Source organism: Crocodylus siamensis, chromosome 2 (assembly GCF_052110815.1).
Source record: "Crocodylus siamensis isolate JL-2025a chromosome 2, ASM5211081v1, whole genome shotgun sequence".
NCBI classification, from domain to species: domain Eukaryota; kingdom Metazoa; phylum Chordata; order Crocodylia; family Crocodylidae; genus Crocodylus; species Crocodylus siamensis.
Genome location: NC_143396.1, coordinates 11385421 through 11403474, shown reverse-complemented (window position 1 = coordinate 11403474; position 18054 = coordinate 11385421). Strand labels below are relative to the sequence as shown.

The 18054-nt window shown below is 54.5% G+C and overlaps 1 protein-coding gene and 1 pseudogene across 2 annotated transcripts in view; one reads left to right on the top strand and one right to left on the bottom strand.

Moving 5' to 3' along the window:
• Positions 1-18054, top strand: part of LOC149869885 (uncharacterized) — a 499172-nt gene that overhangs the window by 222983 nt on the left and 258135 nt on the right. The window lies entirely within an intron of this gene.
• LOC149869896 (uncharacterized) lies at positions 308-12307 on the bottom strand (annotated as a pseudogene). Its single transcript, XR_016440399.1, has 8 exons — positions 11962-12307; positions 11771-11876; positions 11008-11180; positions 10395-10521; positions 7180-7296; positions 3841-4025; positions 2512-3340; positions 308-2468 (listed from the first exon to the last, which is right to left on the bottom strand). The product of XR_016440399.1 is annotated as an uncharacterized LOC149869896 (transcript).

Below are 18054 nucleotides of genomic sequence, written 5' to 3'. Positions count from 1 at the left end.
TCACTGCACCTGATCACCTTCCAGGCTCAGAGTGCCTCACTGGGGGAGCCTCACGCCTCACCCAACCACTTCATGGAGCACACCTGCAAGCCTGGGGGTAACAGCGCCACCATCCAGGGCCTGGACAGATCCTGACCCTGTGTCCCCTGGGAAACACAGGCCTAGTAGTCCTTATGGGGTACTTGACCCACTGCAAGAATGTGGGGTGCTTCCCTTAGTTTGAAACACAAGTAGTGGTCTCCCTCTCTCAGTTGAATCAAGGGGACCCCAAGGCATAATCTAGGCCCTCTCCAATAAGTCTCCCATGCTAGGTACTAAGAAGAACTTTATTGGTTACAAGGAGTAGGTTTGGAATAGGGTACACAGTAAAGCAAAATCAAAGAAAACCCATAGAGCAAAGAGTGGCATGGTAGCCTTTGATTACGCATCTGCGTTACTGCAAGTTATATATCTAGGTAGGTCTCAAGTAGCTTACTCACAAGTATCAATAAAAAGAAGCAGGTGAAAATTCTCTCAGGAGGCAAGCAGTTCATTGATTATGAGTTTCAGGAGAGAGAGTGAGTTTCAGATGGTCCAGCTTCTCTCGGAGATCTCATCATGGCTACTGCCCCTCCTCCTGAGCAGTCCATAACTTATATAGACCTTATGACCTCATTTACCTGATCCAATGAAGGCCAGCAACTGTTGGCTGCCAGCCAAGCTACTTGAAATGCATCACTGGTTGCCAGGTTGATTGGCAGGGGCTCCAGCCCCCACCCAGTCATGTTAGCATTGTGTGGAACAATAGGGAGCTTAAGCCCCCCACCCGGGTATGTGATGCCAGTCACGTAGGCAGAGGGAGCAGGTTTCCCCCAACCCTCAGAAATATATCCAGCTCAGGTTACAACTCAGGGTTACCTAAAGCAGATGGGACCAGAGGTGTCTGCCTTCTGCAGTGACCATGGCAACCAAATTGTCTCCTAGCAGAGTTTGGGGAGAGACACAGATGGTATTCTGCCACAGTCTCCTCACAGCTTCCCCCAGTAGCTGTGTTGGCCTCTGCCTGAGGTGTTACCTTTCAACTCTTCACCCATGTCAAACCTGGGAGGCCAGCCTCTGTGTCCTTTGGGTGTTGCAGTGCCCTAGAAAGCCTCAACAAAGGGTGAACTGTAGCTGCAGTCAACCAGCATGAGAATGCATCTCTGGATGCAGACACTGGTGGGTGATGAGCCAGTATACATCCCCAAACCCTTCCTGTACTGCTGGCAGAATTATGGACGCTCCTGCATAGGGATCCACTGGCGCTGGGCCAGTTTGGAGGACTGGAGGAAGCACTTGTCACTCTCCTGAGCACAGATATGGTTTCTCCCCTGTGTGGATACGCTGGTGCTGGGACAGGTGGGATGATTAGAAGAAGCTCTTCCCACTCTGAGCACTATTATGGCTTCTCCCTCATGTGAATAAGCTGATGCCGAGCCAGATTTGAGGACCGAGAGAAGCTATTCCCACACTGTGAGCACTGATGTGGCTTCTCCCTCATGTGGATATGCCAGTGCCGAGCCAGGGTGGAGGAGTGAGTGAAACTCTTCCCACACTGTGAGCACTGATGTGGCTTCTCCCCTGTGTGGACACGCTGGTGCTGAGCCAGGTTGAAGGAGTGACTGAATCTCTTACCACACTATAAGCACTGATGTGGCTTCTCCCCCGTGTGGATATGCTGGTGCTGAACCAGCCTAACGGAGTTCACAAAGGTCTTCCCGCACACTGAGCACCAATATGGCTTCTCCCCTGTGTGGATAAGCTGGTGCAGAGCCAGGCTGGAGGTCTGAGCGAAGCTCTTCCCACACTCTGAGCACTGATGTGGCTTCTCCCCCATGTGGATACACTGGTGCTGAGCCAGGGTAGAGGACTGAGTGAAGCTCTTCCCACACTCTGAGCACTGATGTGGCTTCTCCCCTGTGTGGATACGCTGGTGCTGAGCCAGGTGGGCGGACTGAGAGAAACTCTTCCCACACTCTGAGCACTGATGTGGCTTCTCCCCTGTGTGGATACGCTGGTGCAGAGCCAGCTGGGAGGAGTAAGTGAAGCTCTTCCCACACTCTGAGCACTGATGTGGCTTCTCCCCTGTGTGGATACGCTGGTGCTGAGCCAGGTTGGAGGAGTGAGTGAAGCTCTTCCCACACTCTGAGCACTGATGTGGCTTCTCCCCTGTGTGGATACGCTGGTGCTGAGCCAGGTGGGAAGACTGAGAGAAACTCTTCCCACACTCTGAGCACTGATGTGGCTTCTCCCCTGTGTGGATACGCTGGTGTTGAGCAAGGGTGGAGGAGTGACGGAAGCTCTTACCACACTCTGAGCATTGATGTGGCTTCTCCCCTGTATGGATACGCTGGTGCTGAGCCAGGTGGGCAGACCGAGAGAAACTCTTCCCACACTCTGAGCACTGATGTGGCTTCTCCGCTGTGTGGATATGCTGGTGCTGAACCAGCCTAATGGGTTCACAAAGCACACTGAGCACCAATATGGCTTGTGTGGATGCGCTGGTGCTGAACCAGGTTGGAGGAATAAGTGAAACTGTTCCCACACTCTGAGCACTGATGTGGCTTCTCCCCTGTGTGGATACGCTGGTGCAGAACCCTGGGAGTGGTGAAGCTCTTCCCACACTCTGAGCACTGATGTGGCTTCTCCCCTGTGTGGATACGCTGGTGCTGAGCCAGCCTGCAGGAGAAAATGAAGCTCTTCCCACATTCTGAGCACTGATATGGCTTCTTCTCCATGTGGCTATGCTTGTGCTGAGCCAGGGAGGAGGAGAGAGTGAACCTCTTCCCACACTGTGAGCACTGATGTGGCTTCTCCCCTGTGTGGATGCGCTGGTGCTGAGCCAGGTGAGTGAATCTCTTCCCACACTCTGAGCACTGATGTGGCTTTTCCCCTGTGTGGATACGCTGGTGGCGAGCTAGGTGGGCGGAGTGAGTAAGCAAAGCTCTTCCCACACTCTGAGCACTGATATGGCTTCTCCCCTGTGTGGATACGCTGGTGCTGAGCCAGGCTGGGAGGTCTGAGTGAAGCTCTTCCCACACTCTGAGCACTGATGTGGCTTCTCCCCTGTGTGGATACGCTGGTGCAGAGCCAGCTGGGAGGAGTAAGTGAAGCTCTTCCCACACTCTGAGCACTGATGTGGCTTCTCTCTTTTGTGCGTGCAGCAGTGCCTCGCCAGGTCAGAGAGCTGCCTGAATCTCTTCCCACACTTGGGGCAGTGGTGCTGCACACACTTGTGCTGGGACAGGTCTTGCAAGCAGATGAAGTTCTCCCTGCACTCAGTGCAGTGGTGTGTCTTCCTCCCTAGGTGGATGTGCTGGTCCTGAAATGGGGAGAGAAAAAAATGGGTGAAGGTCTTTCCACCTTTGACACAGGTGTGCCTGACACTTCCCCCTCTGCACATGTAGGTGCTTGATCAAGTCTGTTGGGGCACACAAAGCTCTTCCCCCATTTGGTGAAGTGGAGGGGTAGCTCTCCAGAATGGGTATGGCAGTTAGCAATGAGGGCAGAGAGACAGATGAATCCCTTCCCACACTTGGTGCATACATGGGACTTCTCCCCAGTCTACCTTATCTTGTGAAGAGCCAGGAGTGGTGAGCACTTAAAGTTTTTCCAGACCTACAGGTAGGGGTGAGCTCTGCCCCCATCTTTGGCAGTGAGCTCTGGCTTACCTCTGAGGCCCTCCCCACTGCCTTTGCTTGGGTGCAATGCATCTTTCCAGTGGCTCTTAAGGTCTTTGAGCTCCACAAATTCTTGCCTGCACTCAGGGCTGTTTCTAGGTTCTGCCCCTTCTCCACCCTCATGCCCAACTGGAGATGATACCTGGTTCATCGCTGGACTCTCCTTCTGCTTTTGGGGCCTCCCCTGACCCTCGTGCCATGGCACCTTCTCAGGTCTCAGGAAGTCCATCTCACCCAAACTCCCTGGGGAAGTCTGTGTTAGCTCCAGGTCTGCAGACCCTTCCACAGGAGGCTGCTCCTCAGCTCTGCTCAGCACCCTGGCACCTCCTGCATGGGGAAGAGAAACTCCAGATTAGTCCCTACGCTGCTAGCAAAGGGCAAACACTGCTATTCCGTCTACTGGGATGGGCCTCAGAGCCAGCCTGGACCTTCGCATTGTGTTCCCTCAAGAAAACAAGGTCTTCCTGTCAAAAACCCAAGTGCTGGGCTGAGGGCGGGGCAGGTCCCTGTGCTGGGCTAATGTTACCTACTGGGTGAAGATCAGGTCCAGACTCTCAGATTATCTGGCCCAGCTGTCCATACCATCACTTTAGGCCCTGCTGGGTTGAGCACACATGGGACATGTGCATTAGGGCAGTGACTGAATAGCTCCGTGCTCTAAGGGGCTGAGGATGAAGTGGGGACGTACAACTGTGGCACTCTCTTCTGAGAGGAGCAGGGCTGTGCTTCCTGCCTGCTTCCAGGGAAAAGGTCTTGTGCAGGGAATGCACCCCTGGAGTGCTGGGAACTTTGCCTGTCAGCAAAACACCCGAGTCCCCTGGAATGGTGAGATCCGAGCTCTCACTCTCGTTTTCTCTCTCTCTCTTTCTCTCTAGGCATAGCTTTCTGAACCTGAATTTTATTAGCGAAGCTTGAGCTAGGTTTCCACAAATACTCAACTGGAAACCAGGGTAATATTGTAATTGTTTTGTTCGTCTTCCCTTGCATGTGTATTACTTCTAATACCATCATAAATTTCATATACTTAGCAATAAATAATTTTTATAGTCAAAGATAACCGGGTGAATTTTTCCTTCTCTACTTCCCCTTCCCCACTTGCCCTACAGCAAAACTTCTTTTACCTAAGCCAAAGATGCTGTAAAGCCCCAAAGTACCGTGGGGTCTGCTCATCAAGAAGCTATCACTACGAAGACAGTTAAGGCAAAAGATTGGGACATGCTGAGTTTGAGACACATAAGGGGATCAGCCTATACAGGCTGATTGACCCAGTTTATATCAGACATGCCCTAATGAACTGAATGCTGACCCATGAGGGTGTCAGCTGTACGCCCAGCCTGATTCAGAGGTATTCTGTTCACCTGTGTGCTTGTGTCTGACTGCATCGTATTGTTACCTTAATGAATGGATTCCTGGCATGTGAGGGTATCAGCCTTTACATGCTGATCAACCTGGTTGAGTCAAGCGTGTCACGTTAGTGTGTGTGTGTGTGTGTGTGTGTGTTTGGAGAGAGTGTGTCACCAATTTGGTGGCTGGAGAAGCCCAGCCCCACTGAAACCGAGTCCTGCAAGATTGCTCCATTGGGGGTGAGGACTTGCAGAAGGGAGAGATACAGCTCCATATAGAAACACAAGTAACACAAACAGCACACTGATAGAGTTACAAAGACACTAGAAATGTACCCCTAATAAATGAGCAAACCCCAAAGTGATGGGCAAATCTGGGAATAGGGGGCAATTCTCATATAAACCATGGCGGATTCACTTTCCGCCACAACCTGAAATCTTTTGAATCCCACCTTTGCCATGAAGCCATTTAATGCAGCCTGAGACCATGATGAGACTCTTCCTGGGTTTCACATCAACCTGACCAGAAGCACCCAGGGACAGCCTCAGCTTCTTTCTTCTCCCACAGGAATGGCTACACACAACCTCTGTATACCATGCTGATTTCAAAGGGGGACAACAAATCCCATAATGCCCTGGGAAACGGTGGCTACTTTGGCCTGGGGAATTCTCTCATACATTGCTGAAGATAGTAACTTAAGATCGTGGCAGCCCACGGAAACTAGATCAGGGATGAAAACCAAGACAGCAAACCTGCTTATCCCCTAACATCTGCCATTAGAAGGCAAAGAAGGGAACAGTTGCTTGTTTCCATATTGTTCAGTTTCAGAGTGGGAACAACACTTGCCTGGACACATTACAGCAGGGATGGGCAAAATATGGCCTGTGGACCAGATCCAGCCCATGGAGAAGCTTCATCCAGCCCATGGAGGGTTCCTCGGACTGGCCTGGCAAAGGTGCTGCCTGGCTGCGGCGCATCCTGCTGCCCGCTGGGCAAACAGCGGGCCTGGGATGAGTCTGCGGCTGAGCTGCCTTTCTAGGCAGTCCAGGCAGCTGCAACTCTTTCTGCCTGTCGCTAGGCAGGAAGGAGCAGTTGGTAGTAGTGCACACCAGCTCCCGGCTCCCACCCACCATGCCCCTGCGGCACACACCTCGCCAGCTCCAGGCTGGCTTGCTCAGGCAAACCAGTGGCAGCACGAGAGAGAAACTGCAGCTCGGTACGGGACAAATGCATCTCCTCCGGACACCAGTGGTTCCAGGTATAGTCATCTGGAGCCCACGCAGGGTTGCCCTGAGTCTCCTCTGTGTCACCTGCATCTCCAAGCTGTCCAACGGGCCCGTGGTGGCAACGCAGAGCAGACACAGGGCAGCCCTGCACGGGCTCTCCTGTGCCGCTGCTGCTCAGCTTGGGCCCCAGTACAGGTTCGGGAACTGGCCCTCCAGGCTGAACAGCCGCCGCAGCAGCTGCATCAGGGAAAAAAATGTTGCTTTTTGTGGGGAAAAACTGGCTCCTCCTTCTTGCTGCCACCGGACAATTTTCAGTGTGCCTGCCCGGAGTCCGCACTGCGCTGGGCTGCCCTGCGGCTCCATCACGGCTGACCTGTGCGGCAGCCCAGAGGCAGCAGTGCCCAAGCCACAAGAGAGCTCAGTTAATCGCAGGCAGCCACACAAAAAACTGCCCGGCAGCGGTGAGGGGGAGGGTCCGCTTTCCCCCCACAACAAACATGTTTCTGCCCGGCTGCTGCTGCTACTGCTCAGACTGGAAGGGCGAGTCTGGAGCTGACACAGGCCACGCAGGACCAGGGCTAGGACTGTTGGTCCCCAAAGCTACCGTGGGGTTAGGGGCAGCAGCCAGAAGGAGCTGCCCTGCCCACGCTACATGCCCAGGGGCGGGTGAATGCGTCAAGGCCGGGCAGAGGTGGGGTAGGCCACGCTGGGGCTGTGCGCTGTTGGCAGTGGCAGGGAAGCTGCTGCAGGGTATACGGGCTCTGGGTTGTTGTGGGGCGGGAGCAGACGCTGACTGTCTCGGTTGGGCTCATGCAGCTGCTCCTTTGCACACCCCACATACCCTTAAACCCTTAAGCCCCATTCACTGCTACATACAGACCACACACACACACCCCACAGCTGCAACTCACCCGGCAGCCCATCCTCTGACCTTGAGATTTCCCCATTGTCCTCATCATCACATTCCCTGAGCTCCACCTGTCCTCGCTGGATGCTGCTGATTAAGTCAGGTGTGGGACCTCGATATCCTGTGTGGGCAATGGTTAAAGAGCATTTGTGACTGGGATTCGAGGAATGAACTCAAGGTGTCCACTAGGGCTTTGATGGGCAAGGAAGGATGGGCATTTAAGATGAAAGAAAAGGCACTGCAGGGAGAAGCCTTCAAGAGATAACAGTTCTTGTCACCCAGGTGGATGAGGAGTGGTCATAGGAAATAAAGCACCAACCACTCCTGATTTAGAAAGGGCATTAAAGTGACAGAGTCACCAGGGACAGGTGTGGACATGCGTGATCCATGCATCTGTATTTCAGAACACAGATCATGACATCTCCCCCTGTTGGACTATAGATAGGCACAGGACCCATACCAGCTTACCAACAGTTAGCACCGACCTAGTGAAGGGACACTTGGAGGGGCTGGACGTGTTTACGTCAGCAGGCCCAGATCATCTTCCTCCAAGGGTGATGAAGGAATTGGCCAGTGTCACAGCAGAACCAGTGGCACGACTGTTTGAGCACTTCTTGTACTCACGATGCATCCTAGAGGACTAGAAAAGGGCCCAGATGGTCCCTATTTTCAAGAAGGGGAGGAAGGACGATGCAACCTATAGGCTGGTTAGTCTCACCTCTACCCTTGGGAAAACCTGTGAAAAAATTATTAAGGACTACATTTGCGGGAGCCCAGCAGGAAAAATAATGCTGAAGGGTAACCAAAATGGATTCATAGCAGGTAGATCCTGCCTGACTGACCGTGTTTCTTTTTACAACTATGTCACAAAGTGTTTGGATGCAGCAGTCGAGGTAGATGTCTTTTAAAAGATTTTAGGATTTTAAAAAGGCCTTCAATACGGTATCTCATCCCATTCTCATAAGTACACTAAGTGGCTGGGAGGTAGACAATTACAGGGTCAGGTGGGTGGCAAACTGGCTTCTGGGACGTACCCAGAGAGCGGTGGTGGATGGGTCGGTATCGACCTGAAAAGATGTGGGCACTGGAGTTCCCCAAGGCTCAGTCCTCAGGCCAGTGCTGTTCAATATCTTCAGCAGTGACTTGGACGAGGGTGTGGAGAGTAGTCTGTCCAAATTCATGGATGACACCAAATTACGGGGCAAAGAAAACACACTGGTGGGCAGGGAATGGATTTACGGGGATATGGACAGGTTGGAAAAATGGGAAGAATGGAATGGGATGCAGTTTAATGATGGTAAATGTAAATTATGGCACCTAGGGAAAAGGAATCTCCAACATGCCTACAGACTGGGAGATGACTTTGTAAGCAGCACAGCAGCACAAAGGGATCCATAAGAGTCATGTCCATCCTGGAGTTACCTATGAGTCGTCAATGTGATGAAGTGATCAATTAAGCTAATGGCACTCTATCGTGCATTAGCAGATGCATGACAAACAGTTCCAGGGAGGTGATGCTCCCCCTCTGGCACTGCTCAGGCTGCAGTTGAAGTACTGCATCCAGTTCTGCATGCTGCACTTCAGGAGGAATGTGGACAACCTCAAAACGGTCCAGGGGAGGGCTACTCATCTGGTTTGGGGCCTGCAGGCAAAGACTTATGAGGAGAGATTGAGGGACCTAGATCTCTCCAGCCTCCACTAGAGAAGGCCGAGAGTTGATCTAGTGGCCGCCTACAAATTATTTGGAGGAGGGCGGCAAAGAATAGGGGATACTGTGTTTAGCAGGGCACCACTTGGAGTAACTAGAAACAACAGTCCACAAACTGACAGAGAGCAGATTTAGATTAGACATCAGGAAGAATTTCTTTACGATAAAGGTTTGCAGAATCTGGAATGGGCTCCGAGGGAGGTGGTGCTCTCCCCTACTTAGGGGGTCTTTAAAAGGAGACTGGACAAGCACCTGGCTGGGATCATCTGACCCCAGGGCTCGTTCCTGCCCAGCACAGGGGGTTGGCCTCAATGATCTCCTGAGATCCCTTCCAACCCCAACATCCATGAAACATACGCTGCGCAGGGGAGCAAAAACAAAGCTTTCACTGTTTTCAAGGTACCAAAAAGAAGTGATATTGGGACACATATGGATGGATAACGTTTATCTTATCAGTGTAATTCCAGGAAAAGAAGTGAAAACGAGCTTAGTGAAGGGATTCAAGGCAGTGAAAAGCATACATGACAGGTGCTGTCACTAAGACTTTTTTCTGGGACAGAGACCAGTTCATCATACCCAGGGATGGATAGCATGATTTCATAATAACTGTAGCTGCCACATAGCAATCATCCCATCCATTGGGAGGATCATCCCAGGAGAGGCGATGAGTGCACAGGTTGGCAAGTGCTGCAGGGATGAACACCAAGTTCCTGGGAGTCGTGGGTATGGACAAAAGAAGGGCAAAAGAGACATTTCACAGCATCTGAAAGATCATAATATAGAAAGGTTCTACATAGTCTTTGCTGAGTGGGACAAAACATTGAAGCACTTTCCTAACAGAAATGTCTGGGGGAAAGGGAGGGGAAAGAGCATCAGAAACGCTAACTCACCAAGTAAAAGCTCAGTACCTCAACCCAGAGCTTGGAAGAACCACTTGCCAGACAAACCTGGGTTACAGAAAGTGTACACAGGTCGCTAGAGGAGCAGGTGAAGAAATGCATCATCCCCCTTTGTAGCAGCAGAGGCTGGTAAGACTATCCAATGACTTGTGCCAGGTCGTAACTAGAGGAGAAAGGGGACTTAGATATCACAGAACAGAGCATGCTAGGATTGTTAAATGTGTCTGGAGAGGACACGCGAGGCCAGACAGGGAAGAAATCAGAATCCTCCCCCAAGGAACAGCTCTTAGTGTATTCGTGCACAATGACCTGGAGATGATGTGAACATGCTGAGAAGGCAAGGGGAGATCATGCTGCCAAGAAACTGCTGCATATGGAAGAACCAGGAGTCACAAGATCGGGGAAGGCACAGGTGAAGGCAGCTGGAGCAAATGAAGGAGGAGATCTCAGTATGAAATGTGAGGGAGGCCTGATCACTGACAGCAGCGGGGAGGGAGGGGATGTAAACCTCCAGCCAAAAGTTCATGAGGACGGGGCTCTTGGAACAGGGAGGTGACTACAAAACTGCAGCGTTCACATATCTCCGGGGGGAAGCAAGACCCAGAGCTTTACCCAGGGAAACGAGGGCTTGGTAATTCTTCACCATCTGGTCCCGGTAAAGCACCTTGTCTTCATCGTGCAGCAGCTCCCACTCCTCCCGGGTGAAATACACAGCCACGTCCTCAAACACCTCCCGGAGCTGCGGGCACAAGCGTTGCACCATCAGTGTCTCCTGGGCCAGCCGCCCCCAGCCCCCACAGCCCTGTCTGCACTCACCGGGCACTACCACTAATTGCAACCTTAGCCACGACAGGTAAGGGGACACAACTCCCAGTCTTCAGCTGACTTGTGATGTGGATGCAGCCGTGGATACAGGAGTTGATGTGCCGGCCTTAGCCCAGCTCATCCCACTCTCAGTCGTTTGCGGCAGCCTGGGCAGCACGTTTAGAGGCAGGGAGCCCCGGCTCCACGCACTGTAACCCGGCCTGCCCGCGCCAGCACCCCTGGTATCGGCACTCGGGAGGGAGCTCCTGCTAATGCAGCTCGGGGTCTTTGCAGCCTCCAACACCGCAGCCTTCACGCTCTTCAGGTCTCTGCTCCCCAAAGTCTTTACAGCACCCCGGGCTCCTCCCGCGCTCTGCCCCAGCTGCACTGCCCACCACAAGTGAACCGGGGCCCTGCTCACCTCCAAGCTCTCCTCCTGCTCTGGAGGCCTGCCCTGCCCCTTCTGCACTTGGCCTGGCGCAGGCCTCAGGGAGCTCCTCTCCTCCAGGCTCCCCGGGGACGTCCTCTGCCGCTCCAGCATCACCGGCCCCTCCTCAGGAGGCTGCTGCTCAGCTCCCTGCAGGGTCCCAGCACCTGCGGGTGGGAAGGGAGGGCACAGGTGAGCCCTGGCGCTGCTGGCACGGGGAAGCCCTGCTAGGCTCCTGCGCGGGCCTGGGACGGGGGAGACGGAGGCGTCGGTGTGTGGAAGAGGGGGGAGAAGGCAGACTCAGTCCCGCAGCTCTTGCTAACAGACCTCCACAGCCACGAGGCTGGAGATGAGCCCCAGTAACTCTGTCCCAGCGCGGGGAGGGATCGCAGCACCACGACAGAGCCTGCAGGGACACTGCTCCCTGGGGAAGAAGCTCCAGCGACGCTGGGGCCGTATCAGATCCACACGCTAAGGGCAGGGGAGGGGAAACGCAAGGTCGGTCTGCTCCCGGGCACGTGAGGGGATCCCAGGGGCACCAGGAGATCTGCCCCCAGGGATCACGTCTGTGCCGGCCCAGCTACGCGGTTAACAACATTACAGCTGTCCCACCCCCGTGTCTCCCGCAGGCGCGGGACAGTCGCATCCAGCCCTCCGCCCTGGACCTCACCTGACTCCTGGGCGGGCTGCTCCACGGGCTGGTCCCCACGCTGCGGGGTTTCCCCCTCTCCCGCCTCCTCCACAGGCCTGTCCGCACCAGGGGCCGCCGGCTGCTCCGGCCAGGCATCGCCAGGGTCCTGCAGTGCCCCCGGGGGCGGCACCTCGGCTGAGGGCCCCCCCGCCACCTTCCCCCTCCCGGTCACCTGGGGACGAGGACAACGCGTCCGTGCGGCGCCGGCACGCGGGGCAGGCGGGCTGGGCGAGCGCACGCGGGGGCCGCGCTCTCACCTGCAGCGGCTCCTCCTGCTCCGGCCCCGGCCCCGGCCCCGGCCGGAAGCCCTCGGCCAGGGCCACGGCCTCGGCGCAGGTCTCCACCCCGCGCCCCCGCGCCCGGCTCCGCACCTCCCGCGGCAGGATGGCCAGGAACTGCTCCAGCACCACCAGCTCCAGCACCTGCTCCGGGCTGCGGCGCCGGGGCTCCAGCCAGAGCACGCACAGCTCCCGCAGGCGGCTGCAGGCCTCCCGCGGCCCCCGGGCTTCCCCGTAGGCCAGGCCCCGGAAGCGGCGCCGCCAGGTCTCTGGGCCGGGCAGGTCGCCCCCCGGGGCCAGCTCGGCCTGAGCGGGCGGCGGCATGGCCGCCAGCCCTCCTGCCCCGCGCCCGCGGGGTCCCGGCTGCGGCCAAGGGGGTGGACGGGAGGGGAGACAGCTCCCCCCCCGACCCCCCCAGGACACGCAGGCCCTGCACATCTCCAGTGTCTCCCACGGGCCCCGACACAGCAATCCCCCGCCCCGCGGGGCCCCCCCCGGCCTGCTGCTGTGGGGACCCGGGGGGCAGAGCCCCCAACCACGCCCCCTCCGCCGTTACGCCTGGCCCCGCCCCCAACGGCCGGCCTACTCCCCTCCCCCACGGCCCCCCCGGTCCACAGGTGCCCCCCCCCGCACGGACCTGCGCACACCTGCGGCCGCAGCTCCCGCTTCCGGGGCCCCTCCCCCGCGTCACACGGGACGTCACAACGCGTCACTCCTGGCCCCCCCCCCCCCGCTCGCGCGTTAACCCTTTGCTGCCGGCCGGAGACCCCCCACCTCAGTTTCCGCCGCCCCGTGCCCGCCCCCCGCGTCCCCGGCCCCCTCACGGCGCCGTGCCTCCGTGGCCCCCGAGCCCGCCTCAGGTGCCCCGAGCGCCCGGCCTGCTCCCGCCGCGTCCTGCGCCTCCGGCCTGCCCCCCCACCCCCGCCGCGGGCTCGGGGGCTGGTGGGGGCCAGGCGGGAGCTGGCGGTTTGTGTCGCGCTCTGCCCCGGCGAGGACCCGACGGGGGGCGGGGCGGGGGACAGAGGCCGGCTCCTCGCGGCCAGCGGGGGCGACACGGGCAGAGCCCACGACGCCCCGCGGACACGGGTGGGGCGCGTGCGCAGGCCGGCGGCGCTGCCGTCCCTCTGCGGGGTCCCTCCCCCCCGGGATGAGACACCCTATCGAAGGCCTGGCGACAATCCAGGAAAACGACGTCCCCTCCACTCCTGCGTGGAAGCAGTTGTGACCTGGTCACGAAAGGAAACCCCACCGGGCAGGCACGACCCACCTGCTGCTGTGGCGGAAAAGGTCAGCTACTGCTAGCACCCATACACCGGAGGGTGGGCTCATGTGCCGCGGAGCGGCCACGGCCCTCTCCGGGTCCTGCCTAGCTGTGATCAGGTTTGCTCAGCAGGAGTGTCGGTATGCGAGGTGGTTGCTCTGCAGAGGGGTACTCGGTGTCACAGAGACAAAGAGCTCCCCCGATCTGAGTGAGAGCACTCTTTATGTTAACAGGTCATACATATGCAAATATAAGTATACATAGGCATAAGGCATATATGCAGGCGCATCTCTGGGGAATTTCCACAAGCCTTGGGTTTTTCCACTGCCACTGCAAGGTTACAGAATGCAGAAGAGAGCAAGCTTAGGCTGGTTGAGGCCGGTTCTGTGGTCTCCACATTACAGAACAGGCTTACTGTCAAGCAAGGGGGGATTGTCGAGCTTCTGCTTTTAAATGGTCATCTTCTGCTTCCCTTTTTTGTTTATGGTTGTTTTTCTTACAATTCCCCCCTTTCAGTTTCGAGCGTTAGCTCAGTGGCTGATGTTAAGGGTTGTCATTCTTGAGCGTACATGACACACTTGTTCTGCATTGCACGTGCAAGCAGCTTTTTTACATAAGCGATAATACAAGATGCAAACGTACACCTTATAACAAGCATAGCAAGCAAAGAAAGCATGGGGGTTAGGAGAGAACTTAGCCAGCTACTAACAGTCGATCCAAATGAGTTAGCCAGCGTGCTGAACCAGTTATTGCTGGCTAAGGCTGCTCTGTTAACGTTAGTGGCTACGGGTCTAATTTTTTCAACTTGTTGCTCAAGTGGAACAGAGACATTGGGGATAGCTATGCAACAACGATCCTTTGACAAGTTGAGGTACTGACATAGTCCTCCTTCACAGAAAAGCAGGGCATCTAAAGCTGTTCGGTTCTGTAGGGTCATTCATGAAGTAGCTTGTAACTGCTTGTTAACTAGGCTGAGACTATCTGCAGTAGCATCGGCAAGGATTGCAACCTGTTCGGCAACTTCAGCTTTGCTACCTTGGCTTTTCCGATCGCCACTCCTCGCAAAAACAGACCTTCAAACGCCCATTCGAATTTCTTTTTCACATGATCCCCCCGGGTAAGTTGGTGTCACAGGACCACGGAGGTGTCCTGTGCCTTAAGGAAAGGAAATGGGTGGCTGTCAATCAGCAGGGCAGCACAGCTGTGGGTTGCTGTGGTAACCAGCCGGTCAGGTGACCGGAAGGGGGCAGGGCCGGGCCCTTTATAACAGCTCAGGCCTGGACCTAGGAGCAGTTCTTCTCTGGCAGCTGCAGGAGCAGGAGGGTGGTTTGGCTGGCTGCAATGATTGTGGGGGAGGGAGACAGCTTCTCTCTCTAACGTGTTACATTAGGCCACCCCCAGGTGGGCGGCAGGGACTTTGGACAGACGCCCTGGACGGGTGCGGGACAAAGAGTGTTCCGGAGGGCTCCCGGGACAGAAGGGGAGTCCGGGGAACCAGAGGGGCCAGGTAAGGCTCCGGCTGCCTGAGCCTAATTGACTCACAGGATTGGACGGCTGTTAGTTGGCAGGATTCAGAAGGGGCCAGGTAAGGCTTAGGTCGCTTGAGCCAAATTGGAGGGTTATCATGCACTGGACTCAGAAGGGGTGCAGGTAAGGCTCAGGCCACCTGACCCCATTGACAATAACTGAGGTTGTGGGTTAAGCCCAGGAGTGCTGGAGGAGGGGTGCCAGCTGTGGGCCCAGCCCAGGTGGGGCGCTAGTTAGTTAAGGACCAAACAATGTCCAGAATAGCATGCCCCAAGCCTTGCAGCTCAAGGGGAGGTAGGAGGCACGCATAGCCCTTAAGGCAGGGGTGTGCAGAGGCACCCCATATGGAGTAGGGGTAGGAACACACTCACCGTTCACCAGGGGATAAAGGCAGCCTCCCATATAACTTATTACCATCAAAGACATGGCGGGCGAGAAACAGAGGGTGCTGAGTCCACCTGAAGTGACGGTAGGGGGGTGCTAGGGAGTTCATGGCTGCTCCTAGGCCCCACTCCCTCACAGTTGGCTCCAAGCTTTGTTAGGAAACTGGGGTATTTGTACCTCTTGGTGGTTTCTCTTGCTACCAATTATAGGAGGTGAAATACCAGTATATATTAATGGAGGACATAAGGTCACTACTCCTAAAGTACACTGAACGTTGCTCAATGTTTCAGGTAACTTTGTCCGGAGCTTCCCATCTGTACAGGCCCATAAGTGCCCTGGTGGGGCTGGGGTACTGAGCTTACTGCAAGGGACTGGCTTTTTGTTAGTCTCACCATGGCCAGACCCCATGGCTTGACCCAAAAACAGGCCAAAATCTAAAACTTTCTGGGTGGCTAAGTGCTCCTGATTCCACTCATTTTCCCAATCGAACAAACCAAATGACATGTTAAGCTGCATTTGTTTACCTGACAAATTCCATAAATTTGTCTCATTAAATTCAAGGCTGCTATTGTGACAGGCCAGGCCTTGCAAATGTGCGTGCAGTGCTGGAAAATAGAAGTTAGGGAACTGTAGTTTGCGTGGACTAGTTATTGCTTTCTTACACTGCCAGGTAGTTAGAGGTGGAGCAAGGATAAGGGGACTAAGGTTAACACTTTTTCTCCATGTTTCCTAGGTATTGTTGAATGTGGATGCTCGTTCAATTATCCATGGAGAATTGGAGTCATCAAGGGATCCCACGTTAGGGAGTGATCTTTTTTAAGCCACTTAGTCCTAGCAGGGGATTTTCCCCAGGGTATGGCTGAAAAGGGAAGTGAAAAGTTTAGGTCAGAGCCCCAGATTTCTTTTGCGGTTGATCTATTTAATGCTAAAGGAATAACTGTAGCTTGGTACCAAGGGCCTTCTCCAGCAGAAACATTTTCCGGTTTAAAACGATCTAAGCCTTGAGGTTGTGCCGACCATGAGACATTTGCTTTCATACCCAGACAGAAGTCTGCTAATACCACAGATCTACTGTGGTTGAGGCCAACAGATAAGGCTTGGCCCACATCAAGTGGGGTCACATATGCCTTAAGGGGATTATCACCTACAGAGTGCAGCACCAGTAGGCAGGCTGTAAGACTTGGGGTGTCAAGGGATTTTGCCCACGACTGGATAAGCTGTAAAACGATATTGCCTGTACTCTGGTTGGCCATGGTTAAGAGAGTGGTATGGAGGGAGTAAGTTGCTAGTCTCATTCTATTTGCCATGTCTGTGCAACCAACAACAAACAATACAAAATATTATAAGCACAATTGGCATTAGCGTTAAGAATAGGTAAATGAGGACAGCCTGTGGGGGCACCATCTGTAGCTTAGGAGGTGTCTAACGGGCCCTTAACATGCTGTGTGTCTCTTACAGTCCTTGCAAGTCTTAAGGGGGAACAGCTTGCTTCTCTGGTGGTACTGGCAATGCTGGCTCTTTTCTGGGTTTCAAGTAGCTATGGTGGATCCAGAATTCCTTCTCGGCGACCTTGACTGCAGTGTGAGTCGCCAGCAGGACTTGAAAGGGCCCTTCCCACCGCGGTGCTAGACAGTTCTGTCGCCGATGCTTTTTGATCCACACCCAATCGCCAGGTTGGTACGGATGAAGGTTGGTGTCAAGGGGTACTGGTTGTACCAATGCTGCAGACCTGTGAAGAGAACAGAGAATGCTGTAACGATAAGACATAATCAATTAACTTTTCATCTCCCCCAAACAGGCTTACATGTGGACTTTGCCAGTCTTTGTACAAAGGTGGGGGATGACCAAACAGTAACTCGTAGGATGACAGATTTAGGGGTTTGCGTGGCTTAGTTCTCAGAGCAAACAACACAATGAGCAAGGCTTCAAGCCATTTTAATTTGGTTCTGGCACAGATCTTTCCTAAAAGAGTTTTCAGGGATAGGTTTAACCTTTCTACTTGACCTGAGGATTGCAGGTGGTAAGGGGTATGAAACTGTGCCTGAATTCCCAATGCTTTATATACTTCCTGCAATATTCTTTTTGTAAAGTGCGAACCTCAATCTGAATCAATAACTTCAGGGAGCCCAAATCTTGGTACAATGTCTCTGAGGAGGGCTTTAATTCCAGTTGAAGCATCTGCTCACGAAGCAGGGAAAGCATCTGGCCATCTGGTGAGCTGGTCGATTACCACTAGACAATGCTTATAATGGAAGGCTTTTGGTAAGTCTATGTAATCAACTGAAGTTTTTAAAATGGTAGATAGGCCCATGGCCCCCCGCCCCCCCCTTGTGAATACTCTTTTTGGTCTTGTGATTAAATGCTTGGCATGTAGGGCAGAAGTTGACAATCCTGGCGGCTTTTACATAAATACCAGGCGCGAACCAGTTACCGAGAACACTGTGCACTAGGTTTTCTTCACCAGAGTGGTTTAGTCGATGAGCTCCTTGGGCAAGCGTGCGGAGAACAGCTTTGGGGGCAATAGGACGCCCATCAGGTACTCGCCAGGTGCCATCTGTCCCTTTTAATGCCTTCATATTTAGTCTTCCATTCCTGGACTTCTGTCAGTTGGAGATGCTGGTATATGGAGGCTGCACTGGATAATGCAATGCATAAGAGGCAAGAGTTAGAGTTGTCAGAAAGGGGTTGAAGGGCCGCCACCCTTGCAGCTGCATCAGCCATACTGTTCCCAGCAGCAACTTCGGTACTGTCCTTGGAATGATCCAGACAGCGGACAACTGCGATTTCTTTGGGTAACAGGATAGCGTTCAGAAGATTGTTCACTTCCATGGCATTAGCAATTGAGTGTCCATTCGAGGTGAGGAATCCTCGCTGCTTTCACAGTTGGCCGGTTGCATGAC